This window comes from Ovis aries, chromosome 4, assembly GCF_016772045.2.
Source record: "Ovis aries strain OAR_USU_Benz2616 breed Rambouillet chromosome 4, ARS-UI_Ramb_v3.0, whole genome shotgun sequence".
NCBI lineage: Eukaryota > Metazoa > Chordata > Mammalia > Artiodactyla > Bovidae > Ovis > Ovis aries.
In genome coordinates, this window is record NC_056057.1 from 61,460,102 (window position 1) to 61,475,122 (window position 15,021).

The following is a 15,021-nucleotide window of genomic DNA, read 5'->3' on the forward strand; positions in this document are numbered from 1 at the left end:
ACATCTTAGCACTAGCCATGTTTCAAGCATTCAATAGCTGCTTGGAGCTCTTGGCTACTAATGGACAGTTACTATGCAGTCGCTAAGACGTGTTCAACTGTTTTTGACCCCATGAACTGTAGCACACCAGGCTTCCCCATCCTTCACTCTCTCCCAGAGTTTGCTCAAATTCATGTCCATTAAGTCGGTGATGTTATCTAACCATCTCATCCTCTGCCGCCTCTGTCCCCTCTTGCACTCAATCTTTCCCAGCATCAGGGTCTTTTCCAAAGAGTTGGCTCTTTGCATCAGGTGGCCAAAGTATTGGAGTTTCAGCTTCAGCATCAGCCTTTCCAATGAATAATTAGGGTCAATTTTATTTAGCAGTGATTGGTTTGACCTCCTTGCAGTCCAAGCAACTCTCAAGAGTCTTCTCTAGTACCACAATTTGAAAGAATCAATTCTTTGGCAGTCAGCCTTCTTTATGGTCCAATTCGCACATCTGGACATGACTACTGTGAACAGGTTTGACTACCATGGACTTTTGTTGGCAAAGTGATGTCTTTGCTCTCTAATACAGTCTAGGTTTATCATAGCTTTCCTTCCAAGGAGCAAGCATCTTTGAATTTCATGGCTGCAGTCAGTGCAGGGTTAAAATTTAAATCTCCTTTGGGGCCTAGGTGGTGGAGTGGGTGGGACTGAAACCTAAAAAGCATCTTTGCTTACATTCTAATGCCTCCCTGTCCCACTTTATCTCCTTTGCCAGTTTGCAGGGAATGCATAGCAGTTGTCTTTTCCTTCTCTGGTCGAGCCAGCATAGATACTTCAGAATTTGGAGAGGCCAGGTGTTTCTCCTGCAACCTTCCAACAACTGTCATTTCCCTTCTGGCAGCAACTCAATTATCGTGCTTAATTTCTGCTTTGAAAAGGACTAAAGTAGGTTGTATGAATCAAATAATGAACCTTACAGACCAAATTGGGGATAGAACGTCTTGCTTTATGCAAAGTTATGCAAAATTAGGGAATCCCTGGCTTAATTGTTGAGAAATACATCCCGTGGTCTGTAAGCGCACAGGTGACTGTGAGGAGGAGGAAACGTTCTGTCGTTAATTTTGTCGCGCTGTCCAAGAGTCCAGGCAGAACGTCAAAACAAACATCAGCCTCTTCAAGTAGCTTTAAAACCGGCCCACCGAAGTTTCCCCTCAAAATCCCAAACCAACTGCCAAAATTGAGCTTGTAAAAAAAATGCCACGCACTCCCGGCCTCCCGGAGGTGGCGCTATGAGGGTGACGGAGTTAATTAGTGCCTGCAAAACGCCGCTTGTGAGCTCATCCGAGAAGTCATGCTCTGCACACATATTATTTATAGCAGAACTGAGGCGTGCATAGTGTTTGACATTTCTCTTTAAGTAGGGGGACTTCAAAAAGTCGTGGGCGCCCCCATAACCCCCAGGGGAAGTGCGGTGGGCAGGCAGCAGGGCGCCGGCTGGAAGCGAACGCGCCAACCGCGCGGGTCCCGGCGCAGGTGCCGGGGGCGCCGGCGGCCACTCCGCAGCGTCTGCTCTGTAGGAGAGTTCGCGGCTAATCTCGGGATGCCTTGCAGATGCAAAATGTGTCTCTGGCCAGCAGGAGGAAGGAAGAGGAAGTGAGAGCAGCGGCAGCCGGCGGCGCAGCAGCCGGCCGACCCGGAGTGTAAGTGCGTGTGCTCGGACGAGCGAGAGCGGGCGAGGATGGGCACGGGATAGATAGAGGCAGAGCCACTCACACCGCCGGGGCCCTGAGCTGGGAGACAGACTCTCCGGCTCCCCTTCCACAGTCGCGGGGTCGCCAGAGATCTTATCGCTGGGAACCCTCGCCGCCGCCGTCCTGCGACCCCGGGCAGGTTCGTAAAGTTTCCTGGGCTGGCGTGGCGCCCTGACTCGCTGACCTCAGCGCGGCCCGGGAGGGACCTGGGGCTGGGGTGAGGAGGAGGCGTCTTGCTCCGGGGGACTCTGGGCGCCGCGGAGACTTTTGTTTCCTTTCTGGGGGCGCCGCGTCGCAGGCGGGGGTGGCCCCGGGCTCGGCGGGGTGAAGGCTGCGGGCGCGCCTGGGCACTCCGCAGTTGGGGAAGTCAGGGCAGAGGGGGAGGCGGCAGGAGGAATGGGAGCCGAGCGAGGGGCTCCGAGGAGGGGGCGCAGGGCTCGTGACCGGGGAACCAGCCGAGACGTTTCGGCCAGGGCCGGTTGCAGGGGGTCGACCTGGGGTTGCGGTGCTGGAGCCGGGGGACTGGGGACTCAGGACAGGGAGAGTGGGATTGGGGGCTTGGGCACCACAGAGGGTGAGCGGGAGAAAAGACTGGCAGCGAGGACTCCCGGCTTTTCTCAGGCGCTCGAAGATGGGAGGGAATCCCCCGGCGAGCGCGCTCCTGGCAGGGGACGGTGATGGGCTAGAGGGGTGGAGGGCCTGGAGGGACGCGAAGGGGCGGCAGGGGCAGCTGGGAGCCCCGGACGACTGTTAGTAAATACGCGCCTCCCGGGGACACTCAGAAGTCCCGGCTGGGACCCGGAAAGGAGGTGGGGGAAGTCGATGGATGATCCTGGCATCAGAGGAGGGGCGCACCGGGCGCGCCTTCAGGGAAGGGAGGTAGCCGAGCTCTGGGGGCCCTGGAATCCGAAGCGGAGTGGGGCGGCTAAGATCGCAAGAGTAGCTTTGAGGAAGAGGAAATACAGAACTCAAGCCGGCCGTGGGGTGCGGGTGCGCGCGTGTGTTTGGGGTTGGGAAGTCCGTGTGGTGCCGCGGGCGCGCGCGAGGGCGGCGAGCGTGTGTGTGTGTGTGTGTCTGTGTGTCTGTGTGTGTGAGAGAGAGAGAGAGAGAGAGACCGAGAGACCCAGAGGGGCTCTGGAGCCGTGGAGTCCACGCCGCCGAGTGACCCTCTGCCGCCTAGGTCTGTTTGAAATTGACTGGTCCGGACAAGGGTTGTTGACGGTGGGACCTGCGTTGACCTAAAGCCAATCGCTTGGCCCCGGTAGTGACCCGACTCTGCGGGTCTCTGGACAGCTCCGGAGCCTTGCAGGGCATACTCTGTATGCCCAGTGCCCCCAAATTGGGCCTGCTAACATCACTGGCCTTAAATGATGCGAACTTAAATCGTTATATTTAAGATTTCAGAGAATCTGTGGCAAGGGTTTCTCCACCCTTGAGACAGAGGCCGCCGTGCTCCCCACGGTAAGGCTGCCAGTGACTTGGGAGTGAATTTTCAAGTTGTTCTTTTTTTGGTCTATAAAATAAAAGTAATTAATGACCAGCATTTATATATCAACTCTTTGAGGATAACTTTGGGAACTAGAGGGGCCTAATACCACTCAGGTTCACTTTCAGATCCAAAAGGTGTCAGTGGCCATTACCATCAGCCTCCTCTGATCATGGTTTTCCATAGTATCTCACCTCCCTTCCTACTGCCCAAGGTTGTTTCAAAGTTTATTGTTCCCCAGTTTGTGAGTTTGAAGGTCAGATCCCCGGCTGTCAAGTGGTGGACATTTTTTTTTTTTTTTTCTTGTAGCTGACCTCCTGCACCTGCTCTTCACTGTGATAGATTTCCTATCTCTTAAGGGCTGTGGTTAAATGTGCATATATATTGCTTTCTTACTATGGCTTATGACTTGGTTTTGTTTGTTTTTAATTAGATGGACTGGATGTCCTCTCAGAAAATCTGAGGGAATGACCTTGAGTGTTCAGACTCTGCAGGAGGGAAGGGAACTGTGAAGAAGCTGGGTAGGTGTCAGGCAGGGGCAGGCTGCGAGGCTGGCCCACACCTGAGATGGTGGAATTCGGGAGCAGACACGTCTACCCCTTCTTCTGTCTCATCTCTCTCCTTCTTGACTGCAGCAACTCTGATTGCCTCACATTCTTGTTTTTCCCCAAGTTCTGTCCCCAGGCTCTTTGCACATATTATTCCTTTTTCGCAAGGAACTTTTCCCCACATGTCCAGAGGGCTCACTCCAATGCTTCCTTCAGGTCAGTTGTCAGTTTATAGGCGGGCTGCCCTGACTACCGTAAAATAACAACCAGCCACTCCCTGGTCCTTTTCAGTCTCTCAGTTTTCCCTCTTAACATTTATTACCCTCTGATATATTCATTTGTTTGTCTGCTTATTGTCTGTCTTGACCATTAGAATGGAAGTTCCACAAGGGCAGAAACATTGTCTTATTTACAGGGCCAGAACCTAGACTGATTCCTACCTAGTAGGTGTTCAATAAATACTTGTTGATTGACTAAGATGGGCCTTCATGGGAGAGGCTCACCAGGGAAATATGCCAAGAAAATACTACAGCATCAGGGACAAGTAAGCCTTTTTTCCTCTGTCGTCTCCCCATGCTCAGCTGCACCTCTTGCAGATGCCTTTCTGCCTTGAGTAAACTCCTCCCTGTAGAATTTCAGCCTGAAGAAAGGAACTGAGAAATGATTCCTTGGGAGAGTGAACAACCAGTACAGTTTATTAATAACACATAACCGCTTTAGATCTGATATCTGTTTCATCACTCTCCTTGGAGAATGTCTTTTTAAAGTGTGTGTTACTTTCGCCAAAGGAAGACTCCCCTGGGAAGAAGGGTATTACTGTGAGTAGAGTGAAGTCAGAGACAGCCGCTGTATGCCACTCCCCTTCCCCAGCAGATGGGAGTGAAGAAGAGGAGAGGGAATAAAGGGTGAAGGAGAGGAAGATAGGATGGAGCTGGGTAGCAGATGCTGGGGAGAAGAGAGATGAGAAAAGCCCAAGAGAAGAAAAGCGAAAGAGAGGAAATGGGACAAGGGGCTTCTACAGTGGTGTTAACAAATCATACATATTTATTAAATTGAGATAAGACAACATTTGAGTGTTTTAAAGTAATAAATAACCCCCCTTTGGGTGTTGGGTGTGAATGGGTGGGGATAAAGGTGGAGGAAGGGAATGCTTTGAAGCCCTTGTGGAGAGGATGTGGCTGGGGTGTGCCAAGGGGCTCCGACCCCAACACACACTTTGCTGACATTATCATCTTTCTAAACACTGTAGGTTTATAGGTAATCATTCCTATGGAGGACATATCCTGTCTGGATCTAAGACAATAGGTACCATTAAGGTTTGTAACTGAAGCCTGCAACCACTTTTTAATGCCTGAAACCATCCAAGTGGATCATTTGATTTTTAAGACATCACAAAGCCTCTCTACATCACAAAGCCCAAGTGTTTCCTGCTAATTACTCAACTTCTGCTTCTTTTCGTTAACTAGTGTTTCTAAAGCTTAGGGTTGCAACAAGGAATGGATCATAACATCAATTTCTTAGGTCCAGACTAGCAGTTGAAAACGTGAAATAGAAGAGAGTACAATGGAAAATAGAGTGTTTTACAAAACAGACACCAAATCTAAACGTCAAATGTATTACTTATTATGAGTCGTGTTGAAAAAAGTCTGTTTTAATAATTTTGGGGGTGCTAGGCATATACATTTTAAACCATTTGCCAAGGATAGTGATGAAAGTGTTTACGAGGTCATACTTTAAGAAACGCTTAGCACCCTCCCTCATTACAAAATACTATTAGTTTAATCTCCTGCAAGAGATGCTGTTTCCCAGTGTTGAATCAAATGCAATAAAAGCATCAGCCATTGACTCAGCCTTTAAAATACTACTGTTCATAGGACTCGATGGTCTGTTAGGCCCCAAGAATGCCATTTTGACAAAGCTGGAGATCCAAGTGTATCGTTTTCACTTTAGTAATATGGAAGGGCAGTAGATTTTATGTAATAACTTTTTAACTTAGCATAAAATGAGTGAAAATACTTTTTTTTTGGCTAAGTTTTAGTTTAGAGCTTATGAGGTCTTTAAGCTTTTGAGGTCTTTGGAACTTACTCCACTGAACTTTTTCTTTCATATTCTACACCTCACAGTTCTCAGATGCATGCTTTTAATTACTTCAGAGGTTTGCAAAGACAGAAGTAATCTTGTCTGGTGGCTGCCACACTGCTGTGATACACAATTAGATTAAGCTTCTTAGCTGACCAGGGCTTGGAACTGGCCAACCAAAAAAAGAAAAAGGCTGAGAACTTCAGTACCATTCAAAACATCAGGATTTTGAAGACCAGTTATCCAGGGAACAGAATGTGGCTCCCATGAAATGTGTGTGGCCTATGAAAGCCTTTGAATATGCCTAGTGCAGCACTTTTACATACAGCAAAGCCAGCCTGAAAGCACAGTGTACACACGGGTTGCAGTTTTTGGATCCCTGGATAATTTAGGTTGTCTGAGTGTCAACAATTGGAGCTTATGTTTAATAGCCAGATCTGAACACCTCAGATCACTTTTATGATCCATGATTAATTTAACTTGTGACTTAGCACTATGATTTCTGAAATTTTTTAAGATCAGTGCAGGTCAGTTTGAGCAGAATTTTGTCACCAGCCTAAGGTGGGGTGAACAGCCAAGTATCCGGTAGGAATCTGTGTGGGAGAGGGAATGCTACATCATCAAACAGTATTAACCACAGCAACAACCTGGCCGACTACTGAGTAGAGACATTAGTCACATGTGTAAATAGGAGACGATGAGTCTCAGTCAGTGTTCTGGGCCCCCACAGACACTGATTTCCAGAATCTGAGCAAGATTATTATTGGAACCTTAATTTTAGGAGTTGAGGCTACAGTTTGGCTATTTTAGGTCTAACAGTTAATGCAGGGAACATAACTTTCCTCAGTAGAAAACACTGGCAAGCGTACTACTTGTTGGGCTCCCGGACTGCTGTGGGTTGGGTGGGTTATACTTGCTGGATAAGGAGCAGAGGTTGGAGGGCGGCAGGAGTGAGTAAACAGTGACTGAGCATTGCCCCAGTGGCCTTGGAGTCACAGGAGTCATGCAACATCTTCCTCCTTGTGCCGGCAGCTGACACGCTTCCTCCAGGAATGCTGTTTTGGAGATGGTGGGGGAAGAACTGGCGCAGTGTTCTTATCCATTTTATAGAAGTGGCCCGGAGAAATGAAATGTCACTGTTGTGCTTGGAGAGTAGATCTGAGCAGATATCCGCCTTTCCTGACTCTTTATGCTGCTGTTTCTTTCACATGCCCCATGACTCTTGCGTTGACTGCTTATTCTTCTTGTTGGTTCACTTGGACTAGCCTAGTCTGAGGCCAGGACCCCCATGTCAAGCTATGCTGCAGCCCATCCAGGTACCCTTCACTCCTATATGCTAGTAGAAATGCCCTGGGTACTGATGGATCTGTCCTGGTTGCCATGGCGCCTAGGGATGTGGCTGTCATCACTGAGGCCGTTTTTCAGTGCCTTACTTTGTATATCACATTCCAGAGCTGACCTCTTTAGTCCTGGGAGTCAGTGACCCTTCTCTCAGGGACAGCATGCCCATCACCTAAGCTCATGATATTGAAGCATATAAGCCAGAATGCAATTCATTAATCAAAAATGAGACTGAGCTTTGCCAAGGAGAATAGACACATATTCTTTAACCAACCTTTTTGTTTTCTTTGTGGATGAGTCATGATGAAATCAAAAGCGTGGAACGACTTGATGGTGGTGGTGATGGGGACCAACTTGGAGGAACGAATACATTTAAAGTATCTTCCAGCTAGTCATACCTTTTTTGCTACTTCTCCTGCTCCATATATTAATACCAACCAAGGGAACCAGAGACTGGAGTCTTTAGCCAGGATGGTTTTTCCCCTGGGTGATGCTGAGACTGCGAATTCTCTTTTTCTTCCTGCAGGCTATTGCCAATTCGATGTCGATCTTTTATGTCAGGCAGTTTCAACCTCACACTGTTGACCTTTGAAGCTGGATGATCCTTTGTTGTGTCCTGTGACTCCTAAGATATTTACTAGCTTCTCTGGTCTCTACCACCAGATGCCAGGAGCAGCACACCGGTGCGATAACCAAATATGTCTCTAGACATCAGTTGCCAGTACCCTTCCCATAGTAAGAACCACTGTTTGGTTTCCTTGCATGAATTAGTCCAACTCTGGGCTATCCAACAGGCTGGACTTTTGACAGCAGTTATAAGTGCCCCAGCTTTCTATTCACTGGTATTTCCTTTGCCCTAAGGTGGCTTTTTCACATGTGGGTGGTCTCACCCTTTATGTTCATTTATTTCTTCTAGTTCTCGCAGTTTCCTCACTAGCTTCCTCTCCTAAAACTGCAGTTGTTTTCCCAACCCAAATTGCTTTCAAGTCAGTTTCATGTGTGTTTCCTCCTGGCACCCCCTGGTTGAAAAAAACCGTAGCTAGTGATTTTATGTCTCTGTTTCCTCACAACGTCTTGAATTCTGGCCCATGGTTATGGTGTTAGCTATATCCTCCACATAAGGGAATAAAATCAATGAAACAGGAACGTGGTTGCAGAACTCAGCTGGGCTTCTTCATAGGTCTCTGTCACGAGATTAAAGAACTGTCTGTGTGGGGATGAGTTAAGAGGGTGAAATGCCTCCTCTGCCGGTAAAATACACCTTGGCTAGTTGGGTAGTGATAGATACTAATGGTCCGGTACGGTAACCAGGACATTGCTTTAAGATGCTGCTAGATGTGGAGTCCTTTTCCACTCTGTCCATTAGATTCCGGTCCTAATCTTGCCACATTTGTTTTCTTATGTAATTATCTGTCAACCTTTTATTTACCTTCACTGTTGTGCTGCTAGAGCAGGGCAGCATCTAGTGGCTTAGGTAGAGATATTGCCAGCTCACATACTAGCTGTATCTCCCTGAGGTAGCCGCCTTCTTATAAGTCACAGCCCTATAGCCAACCTCCACCCTTCCTTCCGCCCTTTGTGTTTTTTTTTTTTTTTTTTTTTTAGTTTGAGATTGCATTTAGAAAGCCAGTGTTTTGTGCTCTGGGATTCTGTGGCTGAGCAGTCCTGGATGAGCTATATTTTCCAGGCTGCTACACACAATTACCCTTAATTTCGAAGCGTAATGCATTTCAAAATAATTTTTCCCCCCTGTTTTCAGGCTCTTTTATCCAAATGCAGAGCCACAGCTGGCTTTGCCCTTGGCCCCCAGAAGGCATGTGGCTTGGGAGGTGGAGCCAGTGGAGGGACTTTGGTTAGATTGCATATTTTTGGCTGAGTGAAGAGAGAATTCCAATAACACTCAGTAAGACTAATTTTGCCTTGACTCTTGCCCACCCTCACCACTGCCCCACTCCATCATTTTCAGAGCATTTTTATAGTGGACCATGTGCCCTCGTTATTCCAACCATGCACCATTCTGTAGAAGTGGCCAAGTATTCAGACATTTAGATTTGGGGGATAGGACTGATCCTTCATACACTAAATAGTAAATGTTTGTTGTGTGTGTATGTATGTGTGTGTATGTTTTTGTCACACACACACACACACACACACATATCCATGTAGCTCTCCTAATATTGACAGATCTTTATGAACAAAGAAACTCTTCTATCACCTGCTAAATCCTGTTTTCTCCAGTGCTTATCATTTTTATTTTTATAGCAAGTCAGTATAAATCACATGAAATCAAAACTTTTATCAAGGAATGGATATGTTTCCATCATCCTTAAACTTACTTTCCTGCCAAGTAGTGACTTCAACTCGTTAGAACTACTTTTTCAATTACTGCCTGTTCTTTGAGGATTTGGAGAAACATTTGCCTGGATTAAGATAAGAGAAGCACAATAAAAGTTTATTTATTTATTGTAGTATATATTTTTAAATGGGCTTCCCTGGTGGCTCAGTGGTAAAGAATCCTCCTGCCAATGGAAGAGATGTGGTTCAATCCCTGGGTGGGGAAGATTCCCTGCAGAAGGAAATGGCTAACTCATTCCAGTATTCTTGCTTGGGAAATCCCATAGACAGAGGAGCCTGGCAGGCTGTTACAATCCATGGGCTCGCAAAAGAGTCATACACGACTTAGTGACTAAAATAACAGTGAGAATGTTTTAAATGTGTGCCTTATACTTAAATATGCATATGAATATTTTAAAGTTGAAATGTGAGTGGGCTTATAGCACGCTTTGTAATACTTCATTCATTCAATAGCCATTTTGATAGCATTTTATGTCATACAATCAAGACTCTTGCTGGTCCTTATAAGACCCACTTCAGATGAGCAGTTGGGTGAGGGGAGCGGTCGTGGAAACAAATTCATTAATAGATAGTCATAATAGAGTGTGACAAATGTATGTTTAGAGTGTGTGTAGATCACAGAGGAAGAAGTTCACCATGAAATGACTTTGAGAATGTTCTGGAAAGCTGAATGTTAAAAAACTGGTTAAGTCTGGGGAATACAGCAATCGGGGTAGTGGGGAGAAAGTTTGAGAGAGGCCTTGTGTCAACTCTTCTGGGAGCTGGGCATTTGGATTGAGTGGAAAGGAATACTAAATGATTTTAGCTAAGAAAAAGACACAATTGGAATTCAGTAAGGAGCATAAGTCCCAAGGCCACATGGAAGATAGATTAGATGGTACAGCAGGAGGGAAGTGCCAAGGAAAGATGGAAGCTGTAAGCCACTTCCTTCTAGGCCAACCCGAGGAAACACACAGTCTTGGTCAAATGAGTAAATAAAGCTTCCTGTATAAATGCAATTCCATTTTCAAGTCTGAGGAGTGGGCCAGTCCTCTTCCTTTAAAGAGACAACTTTCAGAGGGCCAACCTTTCCCCTTCTCCAGGCTGGATTCAAGCCAGAAGGAAAAAATATTGGCATTGATGAAAATAAAAGATTTGGTGACTGAATGGATTTGGGAAAAAGGGAAAAGTCTTCGAGGTTTAAATCTAAATAAATATGTGTTGGTTGAGGGTTCTTTTCTCAGCCTCAGATTTTATACCTTGGGCATAAGTCCCTACCTCTTAGAGTTGCTGAGGTAACTAAACATAATAATGATTGTAAAGTAAGATACCCCAAAAGTACTGGGTTGAGTTGGATTTGCTATGATTGTTGATGTTACCAGTACTGATGCGGTAGTTTTGATTCACGTTTTTTATTCAAATGTTTTGCTGAAATCATTTAAAGACATACATTTATTATTTTATCTTCTTTAAGTAGCTTTGGGAATTCCTCCTAAAATCTTGACTAGACTGTTAGGTTGATTTACATATCTTTTCTTCAGGAATACAGGAGAAATAGACTGTAGGCTAGGGAAAATTACCCTTGATTATGAATTAAAAGAACTGGCATAATGAATAATGTTAGCAACATGGGGCCCTCAAATAAAACCTCTTGTAAATGGGTCTCTATCCCCCATTCATTGACAACTAACCTGGAATTTTACTGTTTCATTATTATTTTACTTTGGGTAGAGAGAATTGAGGTTGCTAATTGGGGGGCTTTCCCTTTCCTTGAATTTAGCCTTCCTGAGGCTATTTGTTCTTGTTTGGTGTGGATGGGAGCCCCGTGAGAAACCCCCAGTTTGTGGAGCAATAGTGGAGAGGTATTTGGCAGGAATTTCATTCAGTTGAACTGGGTTTCATATGATTATGCTGCGTGTTAAGGGCTTAGCTCAGTGGTTCCAATAATGCTTTGTGACTGTCCCTTTCTAAGTCGTTTGGAACTTCTCATGAGTAGGGGATGGTTGAAATGTTCACTGGCAGGTGAGTGGTAAGAAGGTATTCATTTTTCTTCTTTAATTTGAGCCTATAAATCAGATTAGAAAGCATCCTGGATATAAACAATAGGAAAATAAAACTAGTGTCTGCAATCCTGAGTGTACAGCCACAGTATAGCTCTGTCGTCCCAGCGTGATTAATTGTACCAAGTTTCTCTTTCAAAAGTGCCGCAGATTGGACGGTTCATTTCATGGCCACCTGAGTAGAAGCCACCTGTTTCCATTTCTACTCATTTTCCCTGGCCATTTCCAGTTTATTTGGATGCCTTTTCTACTTCATGCTCCTTCAGGATGGCAACAACTAGCTGAAAGGCTCACCAGCTCATTAAGCAGTAGCTCATGTACCTGCCACTTGGTACTGGCTTTTATGAAGTGGGTTGGAAAAAAAAAACCTCAACATAGACACTAAATTGCCATGAAGTATGGGTGTAGGAGAGAAATGTGCCAAGTGAAAACTACTTCTCCAAGTCTGTGCTTTGAAAAGTATAGTCCCCACACCCCTGTTAGTATAGTCATGAAAAGTCTCTTATCTAATCACTATAATCAAATCTTGTCTGGTACCTGACAAATTATACACTCTCTTTAGTGTACAACAAAATCCCCAGTCACTTTCTCTTCTCCCAGGTAGGGTGATAAGTATGGATTTTTCATTGCTGATTGTCAGTTGTGTGGTAAGGCCTCTTTACTGTCTATCAGGATTAGTGTGTAGCTTTCATGGCTCAGAGGTTAAAGCATCTGCCTGCAATGCAGGGGACATGGGTTTGATCCCTGGGTCAGGAAGATGCCCTGGAGAAGGAAATGGCAACCCACTCCAGTATTCTTGCCTAGAGAATCTCGTGGATGGAGGAGCCTGGTGGGCTACAGTCCACGGGGTCACAAAGAGTCGGACATGACTGAGCGACTTCACTAATGTTAAATAAGTATTAAAGACCCGTTCAAAGATTTATATAGTGAAATATAAATTTACGATAAGTCACTGGAGAGTTACATCCATAGCAAAATATAGATCAGATTAACAGTGATTCAAACATATTCATTCGCCTTGGACCCATTTTATAGATAATACATGTCAGGGAGACTGGCTGCAGATCAATGCAAGGCCCAGAGAAACAGTATAATAGCAGTTTCAATGCTGAATTTCACTCTTCTTTCAAAATCCAGGATTTTTCTGTAGCACATCAAATGCTGTAATGCTCTCTTGCTGCCGTGTCTCTGTTGATTTGTCTAATTCATTTTTGCCTCACTTGAACCCACTGCATTGGAATATTATGTCTACTTGGTGAAGGATGGGGAACAATGCTGTGAGAACTTTGCTTCGGGAACATGTGAAAGAGTACAGTCAGGGCCGCAAGCCCTTCATTACCTGAGTCAGGGCCAACTGCTGGCAAGATGGCAGAGAGGAAAGGGCAGTAATGGTGGATTCATTTATATCTTCGTGAAGCCTCATTCTGCTGTAGAAGAAATTGTGTTGTGATTATTGCCAGCTTATTTAGGGCCATTTGAATATGCTGGTAACAATTCCAGCATTTGAAAATGTCTTGAAACAGTCTGAGAATCAGCACCTGGAGCTGAGAATGATAAGACTCATGAATGTGTACAAAAATATAGGAAGTAAGTCATTGTGAAAACCCCGAGGTCTGTTTTTATTTCAGCATATATTTTTTAGATAATGAACAGGCTTTAGGGTAATTTTTTACAGCAAAATCAAAGCAAGACCCAGAGAAATGGCGTAATAGCATTTAATGTTGAACTCCACTTTTCTTTCAAATTCTAGGAACTGCATTAGGAAGAGTTGGGTTCATCCTTTTGAAATGGTAAATGCAAAGGAAGGTATCTTGTAACATAGGCAGGGGAAGGGAAACCACTAGAGGACTTGAGTCTTCCTGGTGCTTGAGAGACCCTGGAACCTTGAACCTTTAGGAGAGAGATCAGAGTATGTTTAAATTCTTGGTGGCTACTGTGGGATCTGCATCAGCTGCCAGTGTTTGCTTTTGAAATATTCTTTAATTCCTTTGTTCATCCACAAATATTTATTGAGCACCAGCTATGTACCATGGGTATACTAGATTATACATAAACAATGGTGGGTCTGCTTCCTAGGGAAAAAAAAATAGCCCTGTAGCTGATGTCATGGACTTCTTACCCCTCAGTGGAGGAAGTGTACATTAATCAAAGAATCACACAAAAAAATGTGACATTCAAACTGTGCCAAGGGCTGTGGAGGAAAAGGTCTGATACTAGGAGCGCCTGAAGCAGAGGGATTAATACAGCCAGAGCTGGGAAGGGAAAGAACAGATTTTACTGGGGAAAGAAGATTCCCTGCCTATGGCTAGTGTGTGTGAAGGTCATCTGAAGGGCGGACTTGGATGTTGAAGGAACTGAAGCTAGAACACAGGGCAGGGAACTCTCCAGGCCTGGATTAGACTGGAAAAGAGGGCTCACTGGGACCAGGGTCTGGGCCTTTCTCAAAAGAGCAATGAGCAATCACTGAAGCGTTTTACCCAAGGGAGTGATGTGATCACATTTATGCTTTGCAAAGATCTTTCTGACTTCAGTATGTTAACTTTTACATCATTTAAAACTGGTCACAATGTAACCTCACTATTACTACTTTTAGAATCTTCACAATTTCTAAAAGAATCAATTGAGCCACTAGTGTCTCCTTCAGATTTTAAAGAGCAATTTAACTGAGTGATTTAGCATGGATATCTCAACCACTTAAGAAGGATAAAGTCCCTAGTTCTGTGGTTCACAGACTTCAAAATGCCTAAGAATCACCTGGGACCCAGAAACTGCATTTTAACAAGTCCCTCAGGTTGATTCTGATGCAAGTGGCCCTCTCTCCACTTTAAGAAGCCTCATCCTAGAAAGTGCTAAGGAGTGAAAAAAGAATTATAAACCTCAAAGTAAAACATTATCAGGCAGCCAGTCCAGGATAGAACCTCTTTATTGCCTGGATTTTAGCGTGGGCCCGTTCTCCCCATACTGGTGGGATTTTCTTACAGGACACCTGAAATGGATTCTAAATCCTTTGGGTTTCTTCTCATTTATTTCCTAATCCTTTCATATGCAGCTGTTTTCTCAGATCTATGGCTTACTACTTCTGTGTCTCTGATATTTTACTTTTCATTTTGTTGCCATTTAATATGAATCTTCTTGTATGCATGCTAGGTCACTTCAGCTGTGTGGGACTCTTTGTGACCCTCTGGACCATAGCCCACCAGGCTCCTCTGTCCATGGGATATTCCAGACAAGAATATGGGATTGGTTTGCCCGTGCCCTCCTCCAGAGGATCTTCCCCACCCAGGGATCGAACCTGCTTCTCTTACGTCTCCTTCATTGGCAGGCGTGTTCTTTACCACTGGCACCACCTGGGAAGCCAGAATCTTCTTAGATAAGGCCCAAATGAAGCTATGAGGTGGGGAGGTGGTGGGAAGCCTGCCCCGGGGAGGAGGTGGTGAGAGCCCGTCCATGGG

The 15,021-nt window shown here is 45.2% G+C and overlaps 1 protein-coding gene across 5 annotated transcripts in view; it reads left to right on the forward strand.

The window, feature by feature from the left end:
- The first annotated feature begins 1,489 nt into the window (after positions 1 to 1,489).
- ELMO1 (engulfment and cell motility 1) overlaps positions 1,490 to 15,021 on the forward strand; it is a 581,422-nt gene continuing 567,890 nt past the window's right edge. For 3 of the 5 annotated variants that reach the window (XM_060414768.1, XM_042248590.1, XM_012176807.3), the window contains exon 1: positions 1,666 to 1,860. The gene's annotated coding sequence lies outside the window, so the exon portion shown is untranslated. Of the gene's footprint in view, positions 1,861 to 15,021 lie in introns of all 5 variants that reach the window. The other 2 variants (XM_060414767.1, XM_027968620.3) reach the window with 1 other exon arrangement.